The sequence below is a fragment of the Cherax quadricarinatus genome, chromosome 12 (genome assembly GCF_038502225.1).
Source record: "Cherax quadricarinatus isolate ZL_2023a chromosome 12, ASM3850222v1, whole genome shotgun sequence".
In the NCBI taxonomy this organism is placed as follows: Eukaryota; Metazoa; Arthropoda; class Malacostraca; order Decapoda; family Parastacidae; genus Cherax; species Cherax quadricarinatus.
Window position 1 is genome coordinate 8116913 of NC_091303.1, and position 18621 is coordinate 8135533.

Genomic DNA, 18621 nt, shown 5'->3' on the forward strand with positions numbered 1-18621 from the left:
GTGTGTGTGTGTGTGTGTGTGTGTGTGTGTGTGTGTGAAACCTGCGTGAATTTGTGAGTAAAAAGCTCTTGTTCTTGAGTCTATGTATGGCATGAGCCTCGACTACATCTCACTCTAATGAACAATTTCCGAGTACAACTTCCGAGTACAACCCCCGAGTACAACCACCGAGTACAACCACCGAGTACAACCACCGAGTACAACCCCCGAGTACAACCCCCGAGTACAACCCCCGAGTACAACCCCCGAGTACAACCCCCGAGTACAATTCCGAGTACAACCCCCGAGTACAACCCCCGAGTACAACCCCCGAGTACAATTCCGAGTACAACCCCCGAGTACAACCCCCGAGTACAACCCCCGAGTACAACCCCCGAGTACAACTCGGTAGCGAGTAGGTCTCACACTCAACAGACGGAGCACTGAGCCTTCACTATTCCTCGTGCTGGAAGATCAACACTCGAACTAAAAAAAATTTAATAATAACCACCACTAGAAATTTATTTTTACTTGACAGAAATTGCTGTACTTTAATTAAGTTCAAATATTTTTGCTGTCCGGACATTATACTACAACCACGTTTTCGTAAAAAAGAAAATCACAGTTTTACTACCAATATACCTGCAAGCTATGTTTAATTAAATTAAGCAGAGTAGCTTCTGTCTCTCAAGTCACATAGCTTTTGGCATTGTTCTCACGTGTTCATCATGTATTCATCACTCATCTTTCTCCTGATACTCTTCCGTTCTTCCTCTTCCCCTAAACTTACTTCTTTGTTACCTTCACTGTCTACTTTTCATTGTTTTGTCTAACTTTTCTTATTGTAAAGGGCGAGTACCATACTTGTAGAACGGCAGGTATTACCCATAAGGCTAGCTTAGAGACAGTTTAAAGCAAATTTCTATAATAGACTAAAATGGGCCTTATAACAGACTGTAGTAAAGTTTCTTGTACAGTTCTGATTTAAGCAAGTGCTAATGCCTGCCCTGCAAAACACTGGCACGTTCAGAGGTTCTGTGGTGACCCTTTGCTCCAGTAGGTTGGTGATACCTGAGGAAGGTTGGTCGTCTGATCACTAGAATTAAGACTAGTAATAACCAAACAGTGAGTGGCATCTCAGGGAGGTTACCGCTGCTCTGTGTGTGTGTGTGTGTGTGTGTGTGTGTGTGTGTGTGTGTGTGTGTGTGTGTGTGTGTGTGTGTGTGTACTCACCTAGTTGTACTCACCTAGTTGAGGTTGCAGGGGTCGAGTCCTAGCTCCTGGCCCCGCCTCTTCACTGGTCGCTACTAGGTCACTCTCCCTGAGCCGTGAGCTTTATCATACCTCTGCTTAAAGCTATGTATGGATCCTGCCTCCACTACATCGCTTCCCAAACTATTCCACTTACTGACTACTCTGTGGCTGAAGAAATACTTCATAACATCCCTGTGATTCATCTGTGTCTTCAACTTCCAACTGTGTCCCCTTGTTGCTGTGTCCCATCTCTGGAACATTCTGTCTTTGTCCACCTTGTCAATTCCTCTCAGTATTTTGTATGTCGTTATCATGTCCCCCCTATCTCTCCTGTCCTCCAGTGTCGTCAGGTCGATTTTCCTTAACCTCTCATAGTAGGACATACCCCTTAGCTCTGGGACTAGTCTTGTTGCAAACCTTTGCACTTTCTCTAGTTTCTTTACGTGCTTGGCTAGGTGTGGGTTCCAAACTGGTGCCGCATACTCCAATATGGGCCTTACGTAGACGGTGTAAAGAGTCCTGAACGATTCCTTATTAAGATGTCGGAATGCTGTTCTGAGGTTTGCCTGGCGCCCATATGCTGCAGCAGTTATTTGGTTGATGTGCGCTTCAGGAGATGTGCCTGGTGTTATACTAACCCCAGAATCTTTTTCCTTGAGTGAGGGTTGTAGTCTCTGGCCCCCTAGACTGTACTCCGTCTACGGTCTTCTTTGCCCTTCCCCAATCTTCATGACTTTGCACTTGATGGTTTTGAACTCCAGGAGCCAATTGCTGGACCAGGTCTGCAGCCTGTCCAGATCCCTTTGTAGTTCTGCCTGGTCTCCAATCGAATGAATTCTTCTCATCAACTTCACGTCATCTGCAAACAGGGACACTTCGGAGTCTATTCCTTCCGTCATGTCGTTCACAAATACCAGAAACAGCACTGGTCCTAGGACTGACCCCTGTGGGACCCCGCTGGTCACAGGCGCCCACTCTGACACCTCGCCACGTACCATGACTCGCTGCTGTCTTCCTGACAAGTATTCCCTGATCCATTGTAGTGCCTTCCCTGTTATCCCTGCTTGGTCCTCCAGTTTTTGCACTAATCTCTTGGGTGGAATTGTGTCAAACGCCTTCTTGCAGTCCAAGAAAAATGCAATCCATCCACCCCTCTCTTTCTTGTCTTACTGCTGTCACCCTGTCATAGAACTCCAGTAGGTTTGTGACACAGGATTTCCCGTCCCTGAAACCATGTTGGCTGCTGTTGATGAGATCATTCCTTTCTAGGTGTTCCACCACTCTTCTCCTGATGTGTGTGTGTGTGTTTGTAGGCCACACACACACATACACACACACACACACACACACACACACATACTCACGTGACCTCGAGACAATAGAGGTCAAGTCGTATTTTGTCGTCTCACTGTAGGTGGTGAGGTAGCGGCTACCTGGCTTTCTCTAACGAGAGTATGGAGGACACACCTGGGAGTTAGTGGCCACTCCAGCTTCCACATTTAATATTCCTCACCCCAGCCTCCACACTCCACACTCCACACTGCATCCTCCACACTCCAAACTGCAGCCTCCACTTTCCAGCCTCCACAGTGCACACTCCAGCCTCCACGCTAAAGCCTCCAGGCTGAAGCCTTCTCACTGTACCCTCTACACTCCAGCCTTCACACTGCAGCCTCCACACTGTAGCCTCCACACTCCAGCCTTCACACTGCAGCCTTCATACTGCAGCCTCCACACTGCAGCCTCCACACTCCAGCCTTCACACTGCAGCCTTCACACTGCAGCCTCCACACTGTAGCCTCCACACTCCAGCCTTCACACTCCAGCCTTCACACTGCAGCCTCCACACTGCAGCCTCCACACTCCAGCCTGGCGCTATTCGTGGCTAGCTTGTTATCCCTCTCTGATCAGGTGTTGGCAGAAGTTATCCTGCTAATAACATATTTTCAGTTCGTCCGCTTCTCTGTGATGCATCCCTGGCTTTGTTGACATTATCATACCCTCCTTTTCTGATACATTTATAACAGAAGAAGGGACACCACGATCACAAGTTATAGTAGTGTGATTATACATATATAGTTAGTAGTAAAGAACTGCAGCCATTACTGGTGGGTTCTGGTAGGCAGGATAAAGGAGATGAAGGTGACGTCAGAGCCTGGCCAGCACCCAGGGCTAACGGGAGGTAAACACTCACTGTTGCGCCGTCAAGGTTGTTCTGTTGGCGCTCCTCTTAGTTCTCTTGTAGCTCACCTTATTACCATTTCTCTTGCTTCTTCATCTGCTTCTTTTCTCATATATTGCTCCTGTTTCTCTTGTTTCTATATCTGCTGCTGACTTCTCGTCTTCCTCGAGTATTCCGTCTTATTCATGTTTCTCCTACTTGTACTTGTCCCCTTACTGTTGATTCCCTATTCTATTCCTCACTTCTTATTACTCCCGTTTCTGCCCTACTTCTCTATGTAATTCTGCAATGCTCTTTGCTTCTCTTTTTATTTTTGCTGTTCCTTTTACCTGTTCTTCTTTTACTCCTTTCTTCTCTCGTACTCTTACTCCTTCTGCTTCCGTTGCTTCGGCACATATTCCTCTTTTTGCCCTGATAACTTCTGTTCCCAACAATTATAGTAGACAGTACCGACTAGATGAATAAATAGCCGCAAATGCAACCCCCGGGAGAGTCTGTATTTGAAGAAGTTTGGCTTTATCAGTCCAATACAAAGATGACATTCGACGACAGTAGGAGATGAGGTAATCAGTCCCTCAGTCTGGAAGCCAGCTTGATAAATCTAGGTCTTGGTATTGGAGAAAATGTCTAGAAGGATGTGCAGTGAGCATGTCATGTGTGTGGGCGGCTTTATATAGTTAGAGGAGCCGCCCAAGTCTTCTAGAGCAGCAGAGTGATGCACGTGATGTCCTGTCTTTAATTGTGTAGTGTGTCATATATTTTGTAAAAGATTCTGTGACTGAAGTACACACACACACACACACACTCACACACACACACACATACTAACTCTCTCTCTCTCTCTCTCTCTCTCTCTCTCTCTCTCTCTCTCTCTCTCTCTCTCTCTCTCTCTCTCTCTCTCTCTTTCTCCGAAGTCCATTTCAGGCATCTTCCACTCACTTTTTAAGAAGTAATTCTAGTATTTTTTCCGCGCTGTTTAATCCTGATTTTAAATTTTGGCCACTCGTTCTCCTTGAATTCACTCACTGTGTAGTGTTTGCAGGAGTCGATGCGTGGCTCCTGTGTGTGTACTCACCTAATGTACTCACCTAATCTTGGTTGCAGGGGCTGAGTCAAAGCTCCTGGCCCATTCTCTTCACTGGTCACTACTACTGTGTGTGTGTGCGTCCAACCATGACTGTGCAAGCACGTGTACACAAGTGTGATTAAGAAGTGTGCACATTGCGTCATCATGAGGTACACGCGTGCGATCACTCCCGACTGACAAACATGTGTTACCAGCACACGTGTTGCTGGGTGTACGCTCAGTATCGTCATAGGGGTGTAAACACGCTGTATGCTACACAAACACGAACAAAACAGGTCAGTGTGTCAATAAACTATCGCTGATGAACGTACGTGTCTGTGAGCAGTTATATAATGAACACCTGCACCAGATGAACTATGTCTTATACCCGAACAATCGACAAAAATACGGTATTCAAACAACGCGGGAAAATATGGCTAGTTTATGGACCATCGATAAACATGTCTGATACTTGAACGGCAGATGAACTTGTCTTATAATAAACTAAACGACAGATGAACTGTTGATATCCCAATGACAGTTTAATATGATACAAATTAACCATGGTATGATGTCCAAAGGCTGACTCCCGTTTTGGAGTGTAACCGGAGTCGAATTCGTGGGGTCACCGTTCTAACGGCTTGGTCCCAAACCAGGCCTCCCGGTGGCCTCTCTCATGTGGTATGGTCCTGTGCTAAATTGTTTTTCATTGAGCCTGGCTTATTGTGTTGGGTTTTGTAGTGTTTATAGTTGATGAGGTGTTGAGTGGTGCTCTCTTTGGTGTTGAACTCTGCTCCCCGATCGCACAATACACACTGGTGTGTTGTGTTGTAACACTGCTATACGGTGTTGCTGTGTTGTTTCGAGTTTGGGTTTACTGAGATGTGATGGTCTGTGTTGAGTGGTGCACTATGTTGTGTGAAAACAATGCCCGGGTCACGCAGATTTACTATGCTACTTTCTGGTACTAGAACACTGTTATATGGCACTGCTGTGTTGTTTTGTGTTGGGGGTTAGTGGTAGGGGCTAGGAGAGAGGAGTGATGTGGGAGTGGATTAGGGGAGAGGGGTGTTGTGGGAGTGGGTTAGGGGAGAGGAGGCACAGACTGGCCCACTGACCCACCTGGGTTTCCAGCTTCACGTCTCACAGAACACACTACCTTACGTTAAATGATCTCCACTCTATGTTAATGATGCTTTTGTCTCGACTCCTCGCACCACCCGCTGCATCTCCTTAACTGCACCCATTGTTATTCTTAACTCCCTCCCCATCCAATCTTCCCTGTTATTCTGCAACCTCCTCCCCTCCCATCCTGCCTTCCCCTCTCCTCCAGTGTAGCGTTATCTTCAGCACGCTCTTATGTTGATAACATTGCCTCAAGCCTGGATTTCTTTTTCCCTCGTCGTTGATTTATTGCGCCTTGGGAAGGGGAATCAATGAGTGCATAGCTTATGCTCGTTTTTCCTCTCCATATTTACAATGGATCAAGTAGACTCGACAATGTTTGGTGAGTCTTTGTATGCGAAATGTTGAAATGCTTCAACGTTTTTCAAAAGTACTTAAGTATTTTTAAAGATTTTAAGGTACGTTTTGTGTCAGTGTACTAGGCAGAGTAGTTACTAGTATTGCATATTACACCATGTAGTATATGTAGTATACAGTGTATATTTACCTGCACAGTAGCCCCTGACAGTCGAATACACAAGTGGCAAATAGGAGAGGTCAGAGCCAGTTGAGAAATAAAAATGATTTCGTCAGTCTATCAACCTTGAAGAAGTTGTTTAAGGTGGTCAGTCCCTCAGCCTGGAGATGAACACATCACTGGACTGATGGACTGACCACATCAAATTACTCACTGCTCCTTCAAGGTTGATGGATTGATCACATCTTAACCTCTCCACTGCTTCTGCTGTCTCTCGTATATGCTATCTCTATATTCGACTGATCGAGCCTTCTGTGTAGGCGAAACGTTTCAGGATAATGATACCTAACTGTTGCACATGTGTCTTATTTACCAACTTGTGAACATTGTATGTCGTTATTATAATGATCATCACCGTCTTGGTTCTGTCGTTTCACTAGAAAACAAATAATTTCTTGTGTTTTTCAGTTCAGATAATTATAACATATTCCTTCTTTTTATGTGAGAGTTTCTCCTAGCTAGAGTTGTCTTTATATATTATTTATTATTTAATCTTATTCTCCACAATAAAAAAAAATGTGGATATCTGCAGTTACGAGAACAGAGCGACTCTCGTATGACACAAGTACAGTGTTTGATCTCGTTGCATCTCGTGTTCACTGCTTATATTTACATGAGAACAGTAATGTTCGTGTCACAGTGTATTATTATTTACTTTCCAGTGGTTACAGCATTTATAACTTCCACTGGAGTCCCATTCGTTCATTCTATGCAATTATTGTGTTGTGGGAATTTCAATGCTGCAGCGAGTAGTGATCTACAGCGGCAGTTTTATTTAACCTGGCTATATTCTACTTTTAGCTCCGTATACGCTGCTCTCTCCTACTCTGTGATCTCATCTGGCCTCTCAACTGCTCTGGTTCTCATTATATACTCTAGATTTTCTCTATAGACAGTGTAGCAAATAACAATGTAAGCATCATCAGCAGAAAGATGCGAAAGAGAAGAAGAGAAGGTAGCTACATCAGCAGCGAAGAGGAAAAGGAAGAACAAGAGGAGACAGAATATTTCCGCCTCTTTGTAGTTTTCTCACAAGAATAAGGTCACCAACTAAATATGAATGTGTCTTGTAGCTGGGCGGATGTGGCCAGATGCATCTCAACCTCTGTGTATCTCTCTCTCTCTCTCTCTCTCTCTCTCTCTCTCTCTCTCTGTATATCAGTCTGTCTGTCTTCCCGGACAATAGCGTTTCCGTGATTTTATGTACAATTTGTGCCTCTCGTTTTCTTACGCCAAATTTCCCTAAAGATCCACTGTAATATATTTTTTATTCTGGTTTCGAGAGAGATTAACTATATTATTTACAGGAACAAAGCACAGAGCCTTGTACCTCATTTTTCACCAAAGTCATTTGCAATTGAACATATTACGTAAGAACGCGACTCACAACAGCCTAGAAAAACCTTATTTACGTATGAACGCGACTTACAACAGCCTACAAAATCCTTATTTGCATAAAAAAGCGACTTACAACAACTTACAAACGCCTAGGCGTTAATTTACTAAGGCACCTATGAAGAGTTAGTTATTGAGACATTTTCTCTATGCTCAAGAATCGAACTCTGTTACTTTCACTTATGTGCTGGCTGCGTGTCACCAAAAATAACGAGTACCTGTCTTGCTAAGACAAAAATTCATTTTGAACATACAGCATCGTTGCAAGTAGGTGAGTGTAGTACTCTCAAGAGGTTGCATCACACCCTGACGGCGCAGAGCTGCAACAGTGTTTTAAAGATGGTTGAAGCTCTGAACTCAGTGTCTGAGGAGTGGCGAAATGTCTTGTAAACGCTCTTCTGAAATGTTTTTTGAAACTTTTCGTACATTCGCTGCATGTATCATTTCCTTCACCGCATCGACCGTTCTATTCCCCAATGATAGGATGACACAGTGAAGGCAGCACATTCACCATCACTCTGTCAGTAGTTGTATTTATTGTGTAAATAGTTTATCTGCGTTAGCTCTGTAAAATATTATATTTAAATAATCTTACTCTTTGTTTTTCTAAATATTCATTAATATATAAATGTAGCGAAATTCCAAAAGCTTTCGCCGCGCGCATGTGTGTGTGTGTGTGTGTGTGTGTGTGTGTGTGTGTGTGTGTGTGTGTGTGTGTGTGTGTGTGTGTGTGTGTGTGTGTGTGTGTGTGTGTGCATAAGTCGTAATAAACGAGTATCAATGAATATATAGAAGAATGAACTTGGATTCGAATCGTGGTCCTACGTAGCGGGTCCAGTACTTCACCATTGAGCTATGAGACTTTAATAAGAAGACTTCAGAAACAGAACTGCTCATGTGTTATTTAATAGAACAGACTTTAACCAGAAAATGGAAAAAAATACCTTAAGGCCATTTACGAGACACCGAGAAAGATTTACAGCTCAGTGAAAATATAAAAAATGCATAATTCCAACTTTTCTCTTACACTTACATTTTATAACTGAGACTGTCTAGCACGTCCCTCTTCTCGAGGAATATGTCGTAAGTTTGATTGAGATATAATTACTGGTTTGTTCTCCACGGCACGAGACTGAGTCTTCTTTCCTCTTCTCTCCCCTCTCAGGATGAGGGCGGCGAGAGAGACCGACCTAGAAATGACGACAAAAACTGATTCTCTCCATAGAATACTTCTCAAGAGAGATAATATATGAAATGAAACGCCATGTGGAAATACGCATTAGAAGAAGAGAGGAAACATCTGGGTGTAAACACAAATAAAGAAGCACTCGTGGAAATGTAAGACAGGGAAACATGGATGTAGGTACAAGCGGAAGAATATATGGAAGGATCAGGATCAATGGGGAAAATTAGAATATAAGATACGGATAAGCGAACATAACATGTGATTAAAAAAGCCAAATCTGATCTAGATAGCGTCCAATCAGTAGCAGTATGAACAGTAGCGGTCTAAGCAACAGCAGTACATACAGTATGCCACCGTCCACTTCACCAGCACTTCAGTGCCAAACAAAAGGTTGCACATTTTCTGTAAACGATAATCTTAAATCATCATATTAAATTAAATATAAAAATACCACGACCAAAATCCTTGATCTCCCTTCCGCCCAACATGACCTCACCTACCTTGACCTGGTGGCTCCCGACTGGTTCAGGCGGCACCTAATCTGTCCCAGAGGGCACTTGACCTCCCCACATGTTTCATATTCCAATGATTTTATGTATTCCATGCACTTGATAAAGCTCCACTTGGAATAACGTTGCATTAATACTAGATATCTTCTCTGAAAGCGTCTTTTTCACCACCATCTGTCAGTTCATAGCCATTTGTCAGTATTCCCGTCAAGGCAGCGCAAAATATGAAACCCTTGAGCAGGGTATACTAATGCTAAGGTACGTAGCATTAGAAACAGAATTAATTTTCTCACTTGGTGTGTTTGAGAGATGGTGGCACCGGGATCCGCCACTTTCCACCTCTTCAAATTTAACCACCCTTTTCCGGTTCCTCGATAGTCCTTCCTCACCGAAAGTACCAACAAACTACGTGATGACCAAAAAATGACTTTCCACCCAGCTAAACAACTGGGTGGAATCATTACGCGAGAACATACCAAGACACGTACATTGGTTTGCTTGCGGCTAGCAGTAACAGCCTGGTTGATCAGGCCCTGATCACCGCGAGGCCTGGTCATGGACTGGCCACTGGGGAACTGACTCAAGGAATGCCATCCATTTATACTCCAGGACATACAGCTGAGAACATCAGAGGACGAGTATCTCGTGACAATAAACACCTAAACAGACTTTATATATCAACAAGTTGAAAAAATACCAATAGACTAGACAACAACAATTTATCTGATCTCCTCATTGTTTTTTGAGGCTTTCAAACTTTGTTTCAGAGAGTAGTACAACACAAGAAAGGTAATAAACTACCCGCCACCAAATGGAAGACTAAAAATATGGCTGTGTAGAATAGGATTGTTAATTCAGGACAGCATAAGAAAGTCAAACAATTGAGATCTTTGGGCCCCTCTCATCAAGAATGCGACCCACAACAGCTGACTAAAGTACCTATTGATAAGTAAACCAAGAGGAACAGACCTAAAAAGACTCCCATACGTTGGGATCCTCTCCGTCGTGGGTCGAATGTTCTGGTTGCTGGCTGGAAGTGTGCGGAACTGCTAATGAAGAGCGAATTTACTCACCAATAAATAAGCTGTGAAGCAAGATTGCTCCCATGGTGGAGCAGAGACGTGAAGAGAAGAACAAATATCTGTCATAACACACAATTTCCTCAGCCATCGAGGAGCTATAATACAAAGCCTTGTTGGGAAAGCAACAGAAGCACCTGCGGTAGAAACAGCAGCCGCAGCTGACCAGCAGCAGCACAGCGTCCATCCTGCTGCCTGCTGTGTACAAATATCACGTCGTGCGCCAGGAAGTGATGATCACCCATTCGAGAGTTATTAAAGTAGTGTGTTCTCAGGTTCCCAAGTTAGCTTGTGGCTTCTCAGAGGGTTTATGGATCTTTCAGGGGCTTGTCACTTCCTGTCAGGTTCTGTGAACTTTATCAGGGACTTAGGGCTTCCTCTAAACACCTGTCTTTCTTCTGAAAATTTGTTGCTTCTTGAAAAAGACGGTAACACCTGTCTGAAGGCTTGTGTCCTGAGGACTTGCGTCCTCTGGAGATTTGGCGAACAAGACACAAGGGTAACACCTGGGTATATTAATGCCAAGATGTTCCTCATGTGTCTAATTTATCAACTTTTTATGTTGTATACCATCAATGACATGATATTCTGAAGACTTGTGTCCTCTGAAGTCTTCTGACATCGGAAGCCTTGTTACATCTCAAAAGGACTGTAGTCTCTGAAGGCCCGAATTTTCATATGTACTCTTGGCAGATTTAAATTCCTCTCTCTCGTTCTGCTACTTGAGCAAAACAGGTAGTTAACCATTTGGCAAGTATGTCTTTAAAACTAATTAGAGAATGGTCGGTGAGCAGTGGTCTTTGTTGTGGCTTGGACATGTTGGCAAGTGGTGAGGGCTTTGTTGGCAGGGATTTATGGCCCCTCCCGTCCCCCATATACACACAAAAAAAAATTATAAAAAGTGAAGGGCACACCTATCACGTTAAGGGGGTGGACTACGCCTCTAGTTTTTACGATGGCGGTTGTCCATTCCTGGAGTCGTGAGGTGGGCGGAGGGGCTGTTACGCAAAGGCGGGGAGACTGCTGCAGCTGGTGGTGGTGTTGGTGGTAATGGTGATGGTAGTGGTGGTGGTGATGGTGATAACAGTGCTGGTGGTGCTGGAGTAAGGAATAAGGAGAGATGTTATGGATGGAACGGACTGATACATAGACGTGTAGAGTAATGTTGTGTGTGATAGTCGAGCGGACTGACGGACGACAAGAGAGACGGGCCGTCTGCATCAACGTCTGACAGTACTTGCAAATGATTTTTAAAGATAGGTGGTGACGATCTTCCCTCTCTCTCTCTCTCTCTCTCTCTCTCTCTCTCTCTCTCTCTCTCTCTCTCTCTCTCTCTCTCTCTCTATCCCTTCCTCAGTTCTCTCCGTATCCTATCCTTCCCATTCACTTTCCTTTCCTAACCCTCCCCATTTTTCCATCTCCTATTCTGCTGCCTCTCTCTTTCCTCCCGGGCTCACTGTCATTGTCACTCATACTCCCTCTTCCCTCTTCAACTTATGGCTGGTCACTGTCTCTCTCCTATGAGTGACACTACACAGGGAAGAGAAAGATGGGAAGGAAGAGATAAATGAACAACAGGAAGAGGAGGAAGGAAAACATGGAAGAACTTGGAATGAAAGAAGGGGGTATGGGAAAGGTTGGATGAAAGGGAAGGAAGGCGAAAAGGAAGAACGGAAGAGATAAGATTAAATATATGAGTAATGAGGGCAGGTGAGCGAGTGAGCAAAGGAAGGATTGAGCGAGCGAATGAGTAACCAACCGAGCTAGCGAGCAGTTGGGTGAGCAAGGGAACGAGCAGAGTGAATGGGCAAGTGAGTGAGTGAGACCGAGTAAGGCTAGACACTAAACCAGGATAGGAGCGACGTACTTACTACCTTGAGGTGACCTTTCTCCTGTGTGTGTGTGTGTGTGTGTGTGTGTGTGTGTGTGTGTGTGTGTGTGTGTGTGTGTGTGTGTTTTGTATTTGTGTGTGTTTACAGTGTGGCTGTTTTGCTATAACTCGGTAACGACTCATGGGTGAGTAACTCATTCAATGGAGATGAATATGACACAAGTGCAACACGTAAGTGTCGTTATTGCCGAAGCGTTTCGCAATAGGCTTTTTCAGTCGAATACAGGAGGATATAACACTAGAAACAGTAGAAGTGGAGAGCAAATGCTAAGGTAATCAGTCCCCTCAGCCTTGATGAAAGGCTGATGGACACAACACATCTCTAGACTGAGGGACTGATTATCTCAGACTCACGCTTCACTGATTTCCTCTGTATCGGACTGATAACAGCTCAGATTGGCGAAAAGTTCCACAGTAAAGCTATCCAAGTGTTGTACATGTACCTTATTTCTTTCTTATCCATATAAGTCTATTTCTTCTTTCACGTTTTCCCCAATCTTTTCAACTGTTTTTTTTTTCCATTTTATTCCTCTTAATATTCTTATCGCTTCTCTCTCTCTCTCTCTCTCTCTCTCTCTCTCTTTCTACTTATTACATCCTCATGCTAACATGGGAAGATTTACGAGACACTTCGTTCACACCTCGCTAATGTTACCTGGTTTTTATTGAAGGTATTAGCGAAGTTGTTTGTAAAAAAACAAGCTTATACCAGGCAGACGAAAGGCAGGTAGACCCTGACTGGTCACCGCCTGGTCACTGTTACTAGGTGGAGAAATCAGTGCCTGGTCACTGTTATCAGCTGCAGAAATCAGTGCCTGGTCACTGTTATCAGCTGCAGAAATCAGTGCCTGGTCAATGTTACCACGTGGGAGTTATTAACTAGATTGTATATTTAGAATTTAATATATGTAATGATGTGAGTAGAGCGAGTGGGCGTGCGAGTATGACCTACCTACAAATACAGTTATATTTATGCTTACACCCTCGTCCATGAAAGTCGGTGCTCATACCCTTTTCACTCATCCCTACTTCACTACCATTATTGCCACACCCTCACCCCAACACCATTAGAGGCAGGCGATCGGTACTGAGACGCTTGAGAGAAGCCTCTGTGCTCTGGCTACTCTGTTGTGAGGTACCCAGCACCTTTCTACATCAACACCGATACCTCTGAAAGGTCGGTACTACACCTGTACTCCTTCCAGTACTACTTTCGCACCTCCCCGGTACACCGCTGGTTCATATCAGCTATATTTTACGCATGTAATTTAAGTAAACATCATCTTTATCAGTGATACTCTTAGTAATGTGTCCTACTGATGGAGGACACATTACTGCTTCGAGCAGCCATAGATCCGAATGTATCCAAATCAAGTAGTGTTTGTAAACTTTAAAGCATCGAATTGCATGTGTATGTGTTTAATAAACATCCTCGAATCGCGATTGCATGCAAGAAAGCTTCTAACCGTACTTTCTGTAATGCTTCATTTCGTTTTACGTAACGTAAACTGGTTTGCTCTCGCGCCTAATTAAGAGACAATTTACATGTTTCAAAGGCTCTTGGTCGTCTGGGAAACATTTGGTCTCGTGAGAGAGGATGAGTGTAAAGAAGCCGAAGCTGACACAGAAAATAAGATCCATGTTGGTAAACACCACGATGCCGGTGTCTCAACCCAACCATCACATTACCAAAGCAATGGAAGCCGTAAATCAGGTGTCTCGACCCACTGTTCGTATTCATTGCGAGAGTACGGACGTGTGTGTGTGTGTGTATCAGTGTCACTAAGTCAGGTCACGATATAGGAGGTGATCAGGCGTCAACCAAGGAAGTGGAGAGGAACTCCAATTCAGTGGATCAGGAGCTTTTCAGCCGCGTCAGGGGAGATGACACTTGAAAATTTAAGAAACTAACTCACTGGTACAACAACAGTTATTATCACCATCGCTCTACAATCGGGTCTAAGCAACGCAAAAACTTTGAACTTCCTGTGCGCTGGTGAGTGCATGCGCGTGCATGCATGCGTGTGCACTCGTGCGTGCTCGCTTGCGCGTGCACGTGCTGGGACAGCTCACTACTCTGTTTAGGCTCACACAAGCACCTCATTTGGACGTGTGCGTGTCTGTACCTATGTATATGCGAGCATATGTGTACTCACCTAGTTGTGGTTGCAGGGGTCGACTCATAGTTCCTGGCTCCTCCTCGTTCGTTACCATAGCTAGCATTACAGTGAAGTAATTGATCTTCTAGTTTCGCTCATTCAGCATTCTGTTTCGTCTTGTTTTGGCTGCTCATCCACCAGTCAAACGCCAGTCACTGCCCATGAGTATCTTGTATCTTGTGGTCATATCTACCCTAAGTTTTGATCGTGTCCTGTAATTAACTCTTAGCCAGAGTCCTGCAATAATATCACTAGATAATAATACTAGTTAAAATGTATAATTGTTCTGAAAAAAAAATAGCCAAAGAGCACAAGTAAACACATTGTTTTAAAATTCCTGCATTTTATGAAATTTGAAGATTAGTTAATAAGGTTTAAATCTTATCCACTACACGAGGGTCATTACGGCTGCATGTTGGTTGTTCACCACCAGTCACCACACGAGGATCATTAACACTGCAAGTCACCAGTTCACCACCAGTCACCACACGAGGATCATTAACACTGCAAGTCACCAGTTCACCACCAGTCACCACACGAGGATCATTAACACTGCAAGTCACCAGCTCACCACCAGTCACCACATGAGGATCATTAACACTGCAAGTCACCAGTTCATCACCAGTCACCACACGAGGATCATTAACACTGCAAGTCACCAGTTCACCACCAGTCACTACATGAGGATCATTAACACTGCAAGTCACCAGTTCACCACCAGTCACCACACGAGGATCATTAACACTGCAAGTCACCAGTTCACCACCAGTCACCACACGAGGATCATTAACACTGCAAGTCACCAGTTCACCACCAGTCACCACACGAGGATCATTAACACTGCAAGTCACCAGTTCACCACCAGTCACCACACGAGGATCATTAACACTGCAAGTCACCAGTTCACCACCAGTCACCACATGAGGATCATTAACACTGCAAGTCACCAGTTCACCACCAGTCACCACACGAGGATCATTAACCCTGCAAGTCACCAGTTCACCACCAGTCACCACATGAGGATCATTAACACTGCAAGTCACCAGTTCACCACCAGTCACCACATGAGGATCATTAACACTGCAAGTCACCAGTTCACCACCAGTCACCACACGAGGATCATTAACACTGCAAGTCACCAGTTCACCACCAGTCTCCACACGAGGATCATTAACACTGCAAGTCACCAGTTCACCACCAGTCACCACATGAGGATCATTAACACTGCAAGTCACCAGTTCACCACCAGTCACCACATGAGGATCATTAACACTGCAAGTCACCAGTTCACCACCAGTCACCACATGAGAATCATTAACACTGCAAGTCACCAGTTCACCACCAGTCACCACCACATGAGGATCATTAACACTGCAAGTCACCAGTTCACCACCAGTCACCACATGAGAATCATTAACATTGCAAGTCACCAGTTCACCACCAGTCACCACCACATGAGGATCATTAACACTGCAAGTCATCAGTTCACCACCAGTCACCACACGAGGATCATTAACACTGCAAGTCACCAGTTCACCACCAGTCACCACATGAGGATCATTAACACTGCAAGTCACCAGTTCACCACCAGTCACCACATGAGGATCATTAACACTGCAAGTCACCAGTTCACCACCAGTCACCACATGAGGATCATTAACACTGCAAGTCATCAGTTCACCACCAGTCACCACACGAGGATCATTAACACTGCAAGTCACCAGTTCACCACCAGTCACCACACGAGGATCATTAACACTGCAAGTCACCAGTTCACCACCAGTCACCACACGAGGATCATTAACACTGCAAGTCATCAGTTCACCACCAGTCACCACATGAGGATCATTAACACTGCAAGTCACCAGTTCACCACCAGTCACCACACGAGGATCATTAACACTGCAAGTCACCAGTTCACCACCAGTCACCACACGAGGATCATTAACACTGCAAGTCACCAGTTCACCACCAGTCAAGAATGTTTTTCTCCCCCTAAAACAGGGATTACAGGGAACTGTCAGTGTATATATACACTCAGAGGTATACATCTCTTCGTGTATATATACACTCAGAGGTATACATCTCCTCGTGTATATCTTCTCTGAAGGATTGTTACCGGGGTTTAAAGTTGATCGGCTACACGAGGGTCATGAAATGCCCGAATTGCCTAGGCATGCTAGTTGCCTTCTTTATAAATAATATTTCAAAAAATGCAAACCAAACATTGTTAATATTGCAAGGAAATAAACATTTTAATTTTATTTTTTAAGGAAGGATTCACGGTAACTTTCTTTCATCTCCATTTAAGAAAAACTTTGATTCCTGAAACAGGCATTAAAGTAAGGTCTTAGAGTACAGCCTCTCCAGGGAGGTCCCTTGACGCTGGTGAGGGGCTCTTGATCTAGGGAACTGGATCTGTGCTCCAGTTCCCTGAATTGAGCCTGAATGCCTTCCACCATCGCCCACAGGCGCTGTATAACCCTACGGGTTTAGTGCTTATAATAATAATAATAATAATAATAATAATAATAATAATAATAATAATAATAATCTAGCGTATATACTCTGAAATGTAAATGATACTACATTTTACAATCATTTAGATTACTCTTTATTTAGAAGAAATAAATTGTATGTAAATAGCTTAATTTATTCATCTGATATCAATTACTAACGTTAAAATTGTAAATATTTAAAACTTACATAAATTTATTTATTCCAATAAGTAATTAGGTAAGTTTATTACAAAAAAAAGAGAGAACAATAATTTACTTAGTAGAAAGTCACTGAATGGAAAGCAAAAATGAATCATATGATAATGGAAAGTTGAATTGACGTTACATTAGTGGTGCACTCTGGTTTAAATATTATTTTTTTTGTAGCCGAAATGGTTATATTTAAGTTTTGTTTAGTATATGCGAGATAGATAGATAGATAGATAGATAGATAGAGAGAGAGAGAGAGAGAGAGAGAGAGAGAGAGAGAGAGAGAGAGAGAGAGAGAGAGAGAGAGAGAGAGGAGGTAGTTGAATCATCGGGAGGAAGAAAGGGAGCTGGGTGGGTAGGGGTTGGGAGAAGAGGATTGGGAAGGAAAGAGAAAAGAACGATGGGAGAAGGAAGCAGGCAGGCAGGCAGGCAGGCAGGCAGGCAGGCAGGCATGTATGCAAGCAGGCAGGCAGGCAGGCAGTCAGGCAGGCAGGCAGGCATGCAGGCAAGCAGGCAGGCAGGCAGGCAGGCAGGCAGGCAAGCAGGCAGGCAAGCATGCAGGCAGGCAAGCATGCAGGCAAGCAGGCAGGCAGGTAGGCAGGCAGGCATGCAGGCAAGCAGGCAGGCAGGCAGGCAGGCAGGCAGGCAGGCAGGCAGACAGGCAGGCAGGCAATCAAGCAGACAAGCAGACAGACAGGCAGGCATTTGATGCTTAAGACTTTTTTTCACTTTGAGCATGGAGAACAGAGAGTCATCAGTCGTCCTAACTAATGTATTATTGCTGAATATTGATCTTAATTTTTCTTTGCAGATGAAGTAGTCTTGCGGCCACAGACAACCTCTCCGCTACTTCAATACTACAGGTAAGTGTACACCCCTTATTTTGTTTACAAGGGGCCAAGTAGCAGCTTCTGACCCAGCCTCTTCACTAACAACCGATTTCACTTTATTTCTAACCTCGTAAACACTCTCATACCTGTTCTTTAATCTGAGCATGGAGTCTGCCACCCTCACTTCCTCGTCCAGGTCATTCCACTTTCTAACCACCCAGAGGCTGCAGTATTATTTCCTGGCATCTTTGTGGCTTATTAGTGCCTGTAGCTTTCATCTGTGCCTTCTTGTTCCTCAGCATTACCTTACAGACTCTCTGAAAAATAATGCTGGAAGATTAATGGGGTTTATAGCCTACACTAGGCTTTAAGGTTGCATTTAAACTTTTCACCACCAGACAAGAACATTTTAATCACTTAAACAGGAATTAATATAAACTCTTAACATATATACACTGAGATAATATTATAAAAAATTTCTTTTGGATTAACCGGGGGAATATTAGCCACCCAGGATAACCCAATATAGTCTTACTTTCATCTTGTTCCCCAGGATGCGACCCACAATAGTCGACTAACACCCAGGTACCTACTTGCTGCTAGGTGAACAGGAACACCAGGTGTAGGGAAACATGCCCAACGTTTCCACCTGTGCCAGGAATCAAACCACTGGCGCTCAGT

General features: G+C 44.1%; 1 protein-coding gene across 2 annotated transcripts in view; it reads left to right on the forward strand.

Annotated features, from left to right (window-relative positions):
* RhoGEF64C (Rho guanine nucleotide exchange factor at 64C) overlaps positions 1–18621 on the forward strand; it is a 252562-nt gene that overhangs the window by 162592 nt on the left and 71349 nt on the right. For both annotated transcript variants that reach the window (XM_070084217.1, XM_070084218.1), the window contains exon 2: positions 17922–17973. The gene's annotated coding sequence lies outside the window, so the exon portion shown is untranslated. The remainder of the gene's footprint in view (positions 1–17921; positions 17974–18621) is intronic.